At 37.9% G+C, this 10,128-nt stretch overlaps 1 long non-coding RNA gene across 1 annotated transcript; it reads right to left on the bottom strand.

Moving 5' to 3' along the window:
• Positions 1-1,802: 1,802 nt before the first annotated feature.
• On the bottom strand, positions 1,803-2,888 carry LOC132060775 (uncharacterized). Its single transcript, XR_009416020.1, has 3 exons — positions 2,670-2,888; positions 2,493-2,597; positions 1,803-2,411 (listed from the first exon to the last, which is right to left on the bottom strand). It is a non-coding gene; the product is annotated as an uncharacterized LOC132060775 (long non-coding RNA).
• Between the last annotated feature and the right edge of the window lie 7,240 nt (positions 2,889-10,128).

Below are 10,128 nucleotides of genomic sequence, written 5' to 3' on the forward strand. Positions count from 1 at the left end.
ATTACCTTTTCTGAAGCATGATTCCCTTTAATAGCTTCCAATACCTTTGTGAAGTTGTCGTTGATCAAATTTGGAGATCCTGGAACTCATCCTTGACCTAGAATTTCAACTACCGACTAAAAAGTGGTTATCATACACTATATCAATACATAACAAAATAGAAAGAAAAAAGAAACTATAAATTACACTTACCGAATTGTTAAATTCATCAAGTTCTTTCCTAAGGAGAGACAACCCATCTGGTTTTTTTGGTAGTTGGGACGCCACGCTGTATAAGGGGTGGGTTTGAATAGACATGCTCGTTTACCTTTGTAGAAACTAGCTTTTTGGTTTGTACTACAGGCCGCTTATTCAACATCCTGCTAGGACGAGGATTCTTGGAAGTTGGAACTAGTTCGGGCTGAGGTGCTGGTTTCTTTACTGGTGAAGCTGCAATGGGCAGCTGTCTGCGTTTCTTATGAGGTGGAGATTGTAATACACCTTTTTCTTGTTGATGTTTACCCTTAGCCATGGGGAGGGGGTTATAGAACTAAAGTCAGCACATTTATTTTTTGTCTGTTCTGTGGTAGGGTTGGTTTGCTGGACACCAATGGCAATCGGAGGCATTTGAAGAGCCTGAACCTCGTTAATGGTCGGAACTTTATTCCCATAAGAAATACATTGCTGCAAGGCAATATATACGATCTTTCAAAGGTTGTATTAAAAAAATACACTTCAAATGATGGTGTGTTTGTTTATGTATAACTCTTTATGTGCATCATCATTTCTATGTATGGAACTCCATATACTGATTTGGTGTATTCATCTGTATGTGAGATACCAAAAGCGTGAAATAAGCAAAGTTAAATACATGAAGTAAATTACCAGGATGTCTTCATCTCTAAACATGCCTTCCATCATATCTTTGAACTTTGGCTGACTTTCTATGGTCCTCCAATTTATTCGGGGGAATTTCACCTCCATTTTACTGCAATATTGGAGTAAACATCTAAACAACATTTGTAAAACCATACTTGCATAGCAAGGGGAATACCATGAAGAAAGTAAAAAATTTTCATCGGATCCATCTTCTGGGTAACACTTTTAATCAAGTCACGGAAAGCTACCTTACCCCATGGGTAATTTTTGTATCTTCCATTCTCTACCAAGTCAAAATGAAGCCTTGGTATGGTTGTGGCGTTCTTCTCACCGGGAAAGATATATGTATTTATGAAATACAACAAGGTAATCTTAACAGCATCAACATCATCAAACCCCCAATCGTTGTCATCGAAGCATTCGGTCAAAGCTGTCTTTCAAGATTTTGTTAGATCCACCAAAATATGTATCCAAAATCCTGTTTGGTTGTTTTCGATTGACTTTAAAATCTCCTTCATCACCATAACACTTTAACCCGTGTATTATGACAAATTACCTAATGGTAAACCGCAATTCGATACCATTTATATCCATCAGAAATGCATTGGGAGAACTTTCCTTCAACTTTCGCACCATGAAACACCTGCACATCTGTCCTTGAACCTCACAGTGCTGCATCCCGACGAATTTTTGAGAGCAAGTTTCGGCAAATAGTTCATACTATCGTTTGGTTAGTTCTCCTTCAGTTCGTCAAATTTTCAGTGTTTGTGTAAGAAAACATGTGTAGCGAATGCATAAGAGGATCTATTAGTTTCATGCATACAGTTCCACAAAAAATAAAATTAACAAACTAATTTAGCCAAATACATCTGTATATAGATCAGTCAAACGACAGAAACAGTCAAAAACAGTCAGCCAAATACATGTGTATATAGCTCAATCAAACCATAAATACATTCAAATACATATACTTTTTTCCCAAAATACATCTACTTTGTTGTGTATTTGACTATATCAGAAGGCTCACTCATGCATTGTATATAAAAAAAAAAAAAAAAAAGATCCAAAATAAAGTGCAATACAACTACTTTACTAAGTATACACTATATAAAAAACATCAATATTTTTTATATACAAGACACAGAATACACCCATATCAAACATGCTATTTTTATACAATGTATCTAAAAGTCCCAAAGAACAGCTACTGTGTATACATAAAGCTGAATGATTATCGATAGAAGATTAATTTCTTAATTATAGAAATACATCAATACATTGTATATGTGAGGAAAATCAGATACAATACCTCCTCCTCCACTGCTTTCGAGGACTCGTCTTGAACAACATTTTTACCCTTGCTCCCCAAAGCAACATCATTGACTTTTCTCCTCTTTTCTATACCTGCTATGGAAACTTCAGAACTTTTTGAAGCTTGTCCATCGTCTTTTCTTTTTGTAGATTTTGCACCTCTGATTGTTCCATTGTTTGCATATTTATGGGGTCATGGCACTGCTTGGTACGCCTCTCGACATCCATTTTTGCAATAGAGCCTACAATTACATTTTCTTCTTGAGTCATGCATAAATAAACAGATGGACCATCATAGAAATTGTGTACATTAGACGTTATACCTCGAGTAAACCTGGTTGGAGTGGTTCCGTCAACCATTAAATTCAAAAACTGGAGCGTCTTCAAAAAAACCCTAACAATGTCTTACTTCTAGTTGCTTATAATCACTGAAATGGAAGAAGATACAATGAACAAAATACACCTATACATTGATGAAAAAACCATCCAAATACACTTACCTATTTTTTCGCAGCAACGATTTAGTTTAATCAAATCATGCGATGATTGTGGCGAGCAAAAGTGGAGAAAAAACGGTGATGATTGGGGGAGGATGAGAGAGAACTTCATTTGAAAACCGCTGAATTGGGATACAGGTTGCGTATTGTACATCTTAGGTTCCATATAACCCTTTTTTTCCTGTATTGGCTACCAGATGTTATTCAAATACATACTATAGCTACGAGCTGTAATTTAATTATAGTTACTATAGGTAAATGCCCCTTAGATGTTATCTACACCATGTAAGAATTCCAATAATGAAATCAAATGCCACAGAATACACTCTTTTTTTCCTCACAGTTACTTTTTCGTAGTGCATTCAATGGTGCAAGAGGGAGAACTCCTACGCAACAGAAAATGAAATATGTCAAGAATGAGCTAACAACTACAGTCCTGAACCCGCAAGCTAAAAGTTTGACTTGAACATTTCTTTGCTAAGAGAAAGGAGAGAATTATTATGATCTACTATCTCTACTTTCAAAACTTGGTTTCCCTTTACCAAAAAAAAGGAATTGACATATTTTAAATGACAATATTTTGTTACAGCGTGAATAACTTTCAAAACTTTGTTTCCCTTTAGGTGATTGGAAGTGACATATTTTAAATCTGTACAATATTTTGTTACAACGTGAACAAAGCAAAAAGATGTAAGATACAATAATCGTGCACGTGTATTGGCTTTATCGGAACACTTTCTACTTTCACCTTAATCTACAGCAGAACCATGTTAAACGTAATAAGAAGGGTTAGTTTGTAAAAAGGGAAAATAATAAACTCACTCAATTAGTGTTTTGTTATTAAGATTTTGTTTATCTTTAATTTTTTTTAAAATTTTTGCATCTCTAAGCAAAGGAACAACATAGAGAAGCTTCAAATATAAGTTTGTTTGATGTTGAGAGGGCCATCTTGATGGAAGCTTACTCTTTACGGTTACATCTTTGTCTTTACCTTCATTGAGGTATTTTTTGGAGTTTAAATTTTATAAACTAACAATATAAATTTTTTTCATACCAATAGATTAAGGTGACATATTCTCTAGGGTTTAAATTCTTTACACTAACGATAAATATACTTTTTCATACCAATATATTGAATTGACCTACTATAATTAATAATTTTTCATAATAAATATCATAAAATGGAAATAGTTAATTAACTATATCAGGTAATTTACGCTAATAGCATACAAATTTCCAAAATGTTAGTATATACGTCTTGGAATTTTTTTTTCCAGGTATTTTTTAAATTTTATTTATTTATATGCTATTACATAGGGGTAGCGGAAGGGAAAATAGGGGAGGAGATTACAACGTAGAGATTCGAACTCTCACTAACAAACTGAAAGTTGTATAGCCAATCAACTGAACTACTAAGATCCCTACTTATGGATTTACTTACACTTTCTGATCTTTTTATAATTTCCGAGGCAAAAGGTAATTTTTGCCTCAACCGATCTTGCATGCGCACATTACTACTGAAGCAGGAACAAATTGGACTTCCTTTTTAAGGACCCTCCAATATTAAATCCCAATCAATGACATCAACTCAAATATTAAGTGCTACAAATTAACAACTTTGTAAAATATAACGCGTAATGATCATTGTATGTCATGAAAGCTTGGAGCTTTCTAGTATTTAGTTTAATACATCAAAATATCTTTCAGTTTCAGGGAATCCGCGACTTTAGTAGCACAAAAAATAAAAAGTTGAACAAACTAGCACGAAAAAAAAAAAAAACATTAGTAGGTTTCACGCACGAATTTCGTGCGTGAATAGGGTCAACTTTTTTTTTTTTTTTTTTTTTTTTTTTTTTGTTACCTTTCCAATCACGTTTTTTTCCATACTTTGGGCAAAGATTAGTCATGTTTCAAAACCCAAAATATCAATATTTTATATAAAACTTAATATCTTTTTTTGCGTACAATAATTTCGGCTCATTACATCAAGTCCACCTAAACGTTTGGATTGTCGTTTTAGGGGTTCTAAAGTCTTAAGTAAGTTTTGAAACTTGTCATATTTATAGGGTTTTGATTCAAGTGTTTTATTATATTTGAATGTACAAATATAAATATTTGATTTAATAATAATTCATCCAATACGAGAGGTTTATACTAATTAAAAAATAATTCATTCCATTTAATTACAATACTAATTCAAAGCAATACAATAATAAATTACAATAACAATACAATCTTCAAGTTCTAGAGGCTCTATTACTTCGAGACGTGCTTGTACTACCACGGCCTTGTTGCCCACACGAACGCTTGTCATGGCCATATTGCTTACATGTAGAGCACTTGCGAGAGTAAGTTCTTTCACTAACATCCATTTGATTGGGTCTACGACTCCGTGAGTTAATGCCCAATTTTCTGATGTAATCCTTGCTAGCAACCATCGAAAACGGCTCGTTTGGCTAATAAGCTTCATTACCAAGTAGGTGGAATTGGCCGAAATATGCTCTAAGGTAACTGTGGACCTTGTATTCCCCCGCCACATAATTTGTTACCGTTTTTCTCATTCTCTCGAAGCACTTGACAACGATAAGAACACGGCGTACGTGGTACGTTTGCCACTTACCACAAGTGCGCATGTTCTTGTTGCCTCATAAACGGTATGCACGTTTCCACCCTTACCGTTGTAATAACCCGTCCTAACTTCATACACATGTTGAATTGGGTCATACTCGTCATTTGGTGACGCTCACATTTTTTTCTATAATGCTCCATAGTTTTTGAAGGGCTTTGGCATCCATGTCCCCGCCGTCGGCTAATATCGCTGCGGCACCGCTTCTTGTCCTAACCACAAATCGCTCCACCACCTCGCTTGAAAGTCATTCTCACCATTGCGGTGACAGTAGTCTCGAGCGATTTCGGACCATTGAAAGACTCCGAGCCGTTTGTTGTGAGCATGCCCCATCTTTGCCTCCGTGAGCATGAAGCGTCCATTTTTCAACTTCGAGCTTCATCAACCAAACGTATGCGGTTCACTCATCGCTTCGATCGAGATCCATTTTTGCGAAACTTTATTTTCGTTGTGATGCTCCATGACCCACATCAATTTGTTTAGAGTGCCATTGTGAAACGTTGATTGCAAATTTGCCTTCAAGTGCCTTAAACAATAGCGATGGTAAACAAAGGGAGGCTGCTACCCCGGTAGGCCACCCTGTAGATCATGGAGTCTTCGAAGTGCAGATGTAGGCCACCCTGTAGATCACGAACCGGCCGCTCACCCTGTGGATCACGAACTGGTGGATGTGAAAGTGAAGGCTGTGGCACATAACTAAAAAGGGTCCAGCGTATACGAGGTGTTCGTGAAGTCGACGGCCAGCGGGAACGAGAAGTCGATGGGATATCCGTAGTTGCCGGCGGTGGCAGCAACTCGATGGATCTACGTAGTCGACGAGCCTCATCGCCTCTGCCCTCTACCACCTCTCGCGACGACCACGGCTCCTCGGTGACCACGACCACTACGCCTCGGGTAGGCACCGGAACACGCTCGTGGAGACGCTCAAAGTCACGTGTGCTGTCTCGTACCGGTCTCGGCAAGCTCAATCATCGGTCTTCGCATACTCCGCCGTCTCGGGGGCCTCCGTGCGGCGGTGCTCTCATAGCGCATCGTCCGAACGGTCCGTACTCGCATATGTTTGCAAATATTAACAATTGAATAAATTTGTAAAGTAGTACATAAGACGATGGTTTAAGTTTAAGACTAATAAAACTTACCGGCGCCTCGTACGCTCCCCGCGAGAGCTACATATCCCGGTGCCGTACGGACGACGCCTAGAGGGGGCGCGATAACGACGCGGTGGATCGCACGTACCACTCCGTGTACACACGGATGGGAGTGTCATGTCCGACCACCGCTAGGCTCGCCATCCTCACATCCCGACTCGCGGACACCAACGCTTCGCATATGGAGTCGCCAACTCTCCCCAAACCGTGGCCCGCGGGGTATTGTGCATGACATACCCAACCGCCGTAACACGCGGTCGGGTGCGTGATACTCGACGATATCCATATGTATCAATAGATACCACGACATCCACGTGTCCGACTCGCCCATACAAACGCCGGCGCCTCATCCAAAATATGATCATACGGCGTCCATATAAAATCCTGTAAAAAGAATTGAACTAGTTAACAATAAAAGACTAAAATAGTAGCTATGTGGTCTAGCGTGTGGATCCAAAGTATGAACATACCGTCTGCGCCGTCATGCGGTCTGCCGATCCCCTAACGGGAGAAGGTGTGGTGCGTCTCCACACGTCGGCGTACGCCTCGCGACCATCTCCGCCGTATGGCATCGGCACGGTAAGATAGTCGGCGGGAGGGTAGTGGTATGGGGGCGAAAAGGTCACAACCTAGTCCACACCCATATCTCGATATAGTCATTTAAAAAATATTTTATCGGTCGTCGTTTTAAAAAAATATATTTGTGTTTAATTACACACACTTAAATATATTACCCGAAGGAACGAGCAAAATGCAGGACCTCTACCCTCGTGCCCATAGAACATCGGCGAATCCTCGATACATGTAGCCAAAGACGGCAGCCGCCCCAACTATAACATCCTATCTCGGCGAGATCGTCGATATACGAAGATACCTCAAGCTCATATGCGAACCCGAAGTGTTCGGGAACGGATGGCCCCGAATATGATGAGTAGGTATAGACGCGCACGTCCCGTCGGCCAACACGGCCCCGAGGCGTGTCCTCTCCAATCGGACGCCGCATGTCCGCGAAGCGCAAGTGAGCGTAAGGGCGCAACAAAAGCCGACTGCGGCCGGAAATATGACCATCGAGCCGCGAAACCGAGCCTAGTCAACTCATCCCGTGGCGGCGGCAAGCAAGAGGCTCCTCAATATACAACGGGCGTCCCCATCAACCCGTAGCCCATGAACGACCTCCACATCCCGAAGGGTAATGGTAGCCTCACCCGGTGCGAGAGATGAAATGTGTGCGTCTCCGGCCGCCACCTCTCAATCAATGCCGTCACTAGCGACCTATCGTGCGTACCCGACCAACTTCGACGCACCGGTAGATACCGCCCGACGTAGTATATCCAAGACACGAGGATGTGAGAGGCGGCAGCCTAAGATCTCCCATGCCGAGTCCCCTAACCGGTACGGACCGAGACTCGGCCGGCAGTCGGATGTCCATATATGTTGCGACCTATGCTCGGGCCGAAGATACGGAACCCTCGGTCGAAGGCCCCCGGATCACAGGGTGGTGATCCATCCGTTTTACGCATTTTAAATCAATCATTAACAAGTAGTATTAGTTATGTAAGCTTTTATCGAAAATTTTATTGAGATTGTGGGGTGACTATCCGTTTTACGTATTTTAAATCAATCATTAACAAGTAATATTAGTTATGTAATCTTTTATCGAAAATTTTATTAAGGATTGTGGTGACCCGTATCCGTTTTACATATTTTAAATCAATCATTAACAAGTAATATTAGTTATGTAATCTTTTATCGAAAATTTTATTCGATAGATTGTGACCCATCTCGTTTTACGTATTTTAAATAAATCATTAACAAGTAATATTAGTTATGTAATCTTTTATAGAAAATTATATTAAGGGTTTTCAATCCTAAACTACAAAGTTATGAATCCTAAACTAAGGGTTTTCAATCCTAAAATATAAAGATAAGTCAAATAATTAACAATTAGTTAGCATACAATTAGTATAAATAATTAATAAATAAAAAATTAACTAACTAATCAAATAATTAACAAGTTATTATCATATATTTAATAAATAAACAATTAAGTAACTAATCAAAAAATTAATAAATTATTATCGTATATTTAACAAATAAACAATTAATTAACTAATGAAAAAATTAAGAAATTATTAACAAATAAACAATTGGCTTAACAAAAACTAAATAAATAATTAGCCAGTCTAACAATTGAAATAGCTAGTCTAACAATTAATAAATACTTAAGTCGCTAATCGAACAATTAACAAATACTAAATAAACAAGCAATAAATAATTAACTAATTAACAATAGATAAACAAATAAAATAAAATAAAAAATGAAAAATGGGCAGTCCCAACAGTGCATACGGACTGCCCAAAAACGCACAAAAAAAATGCTCAAAACGAGTAATCCACCACAGTTACACAATGACCATGCTTAGGGTAATAATATGTTTAACAATGTAATAGAAAATTCGTAGTGAAATACCTATATTGAAGCTTTTTTTGAGTTTTTGAAATGGGTTCTACGCCGCTCTATTCCGAAATCCAACCTTAGAAACTTGTTTACACTTCAATATCAAGAATATTGAATTTTGGATCAAAAAACACGAAAATAACGTTTTGAGGGGGTTGGGGACCACTGAATCGGGTTTAATGGCGGGTGGGGGAGCAAATCAGGTTTGTGGTGGGGAAGGAGGGGTCACTTTATGTTGACCCCATTCACGCACGAATTTTGTGCGTGAAAGGCCCAAATTGCATTTTTGCAGTTTGGTCCTTTCACGCACGATTTCGTGCGTGAAACCTACTACTATTTTTTTTCTTTTTTTTTTCGTGCTAGTTTAGTTCAATTTTTTATTTTTTGTACTACTAAAGTCGCGGATTCAGTTTCAGGTCACAACTGACCAATTTTCTCAACTCTTGTGTCTGCAAATTGCAAGTATTTCTCAACAACTATTTGTATTATTAAATTCCATGCTGACAGATATACAAGTTGCCTCGATATTAGCTGCCACTTGTATAAAATGCCAACACGGATGTGTTTTCCCTCATGATTGCTACATATATTATATATTATATATTCATATATCAAAAGCATATTTTACTCACCGTCGTGATTCTCATTGGTTTTTCTGTTTTTGATTGAGACCATTACTCAAAAACTGACTCAACTCTTGATGATTATTTAACAAAATTATCTCTTCTTTTTAAATAATAAGAAGATCACTTATGTTTACCTATATCCTTTTAAAAGTTAACTTATACTCCCTCTGTTTCAATTTGTTTGAACCTATTTTTTTTTTAATCCGTGCCAAAATGAATAACTTTTTTCCTAATTTGGAAAGCAAATTCACTTTATGAATGATTTGTTACCACATAAATTTTCAAGGCTTTTTTTGGTATGAGTTTCAAAAGTCTTCCCTCCTTCTTAAATGTTGTGTTGGTCGAATGAGTTCATATAAATTAAGCTAAAAAGGAGATATAAATTTAACCATTAAAAAAATGGAGTCTTTTATTTAGTCCCTATAGACTTTTTTTTCCTCAATCCACATAAAAGTAATCCCATAAAACCAATAGGAGCCCAATGCTAGTAGATTTTCCACATAAAATAAACCATCAGATAACCCTGTTCATACCAAAACGTGAAAAATTATAACAAAGAGAAACAAATGTATAATTAAAAAAAGGGGATAATTTTAGAGACTTC

Source organism: Lycium ferocissimum, chromosome 6 (assembly GCF_029784015.1).
Source record: "Lycium ferocissimum isolate CSIRO_LF1 chromosome 6, AGI_CSIRO_Lferr_CH_V1, whole genome shotgun sequence".
NCBI classification, from domain to species: Eukaryota; Viridiplantae; Streptophyta; class Magnoliopsida; order Solanales; family Solanaceae; genus Lycium; species Lycium ferocissimum.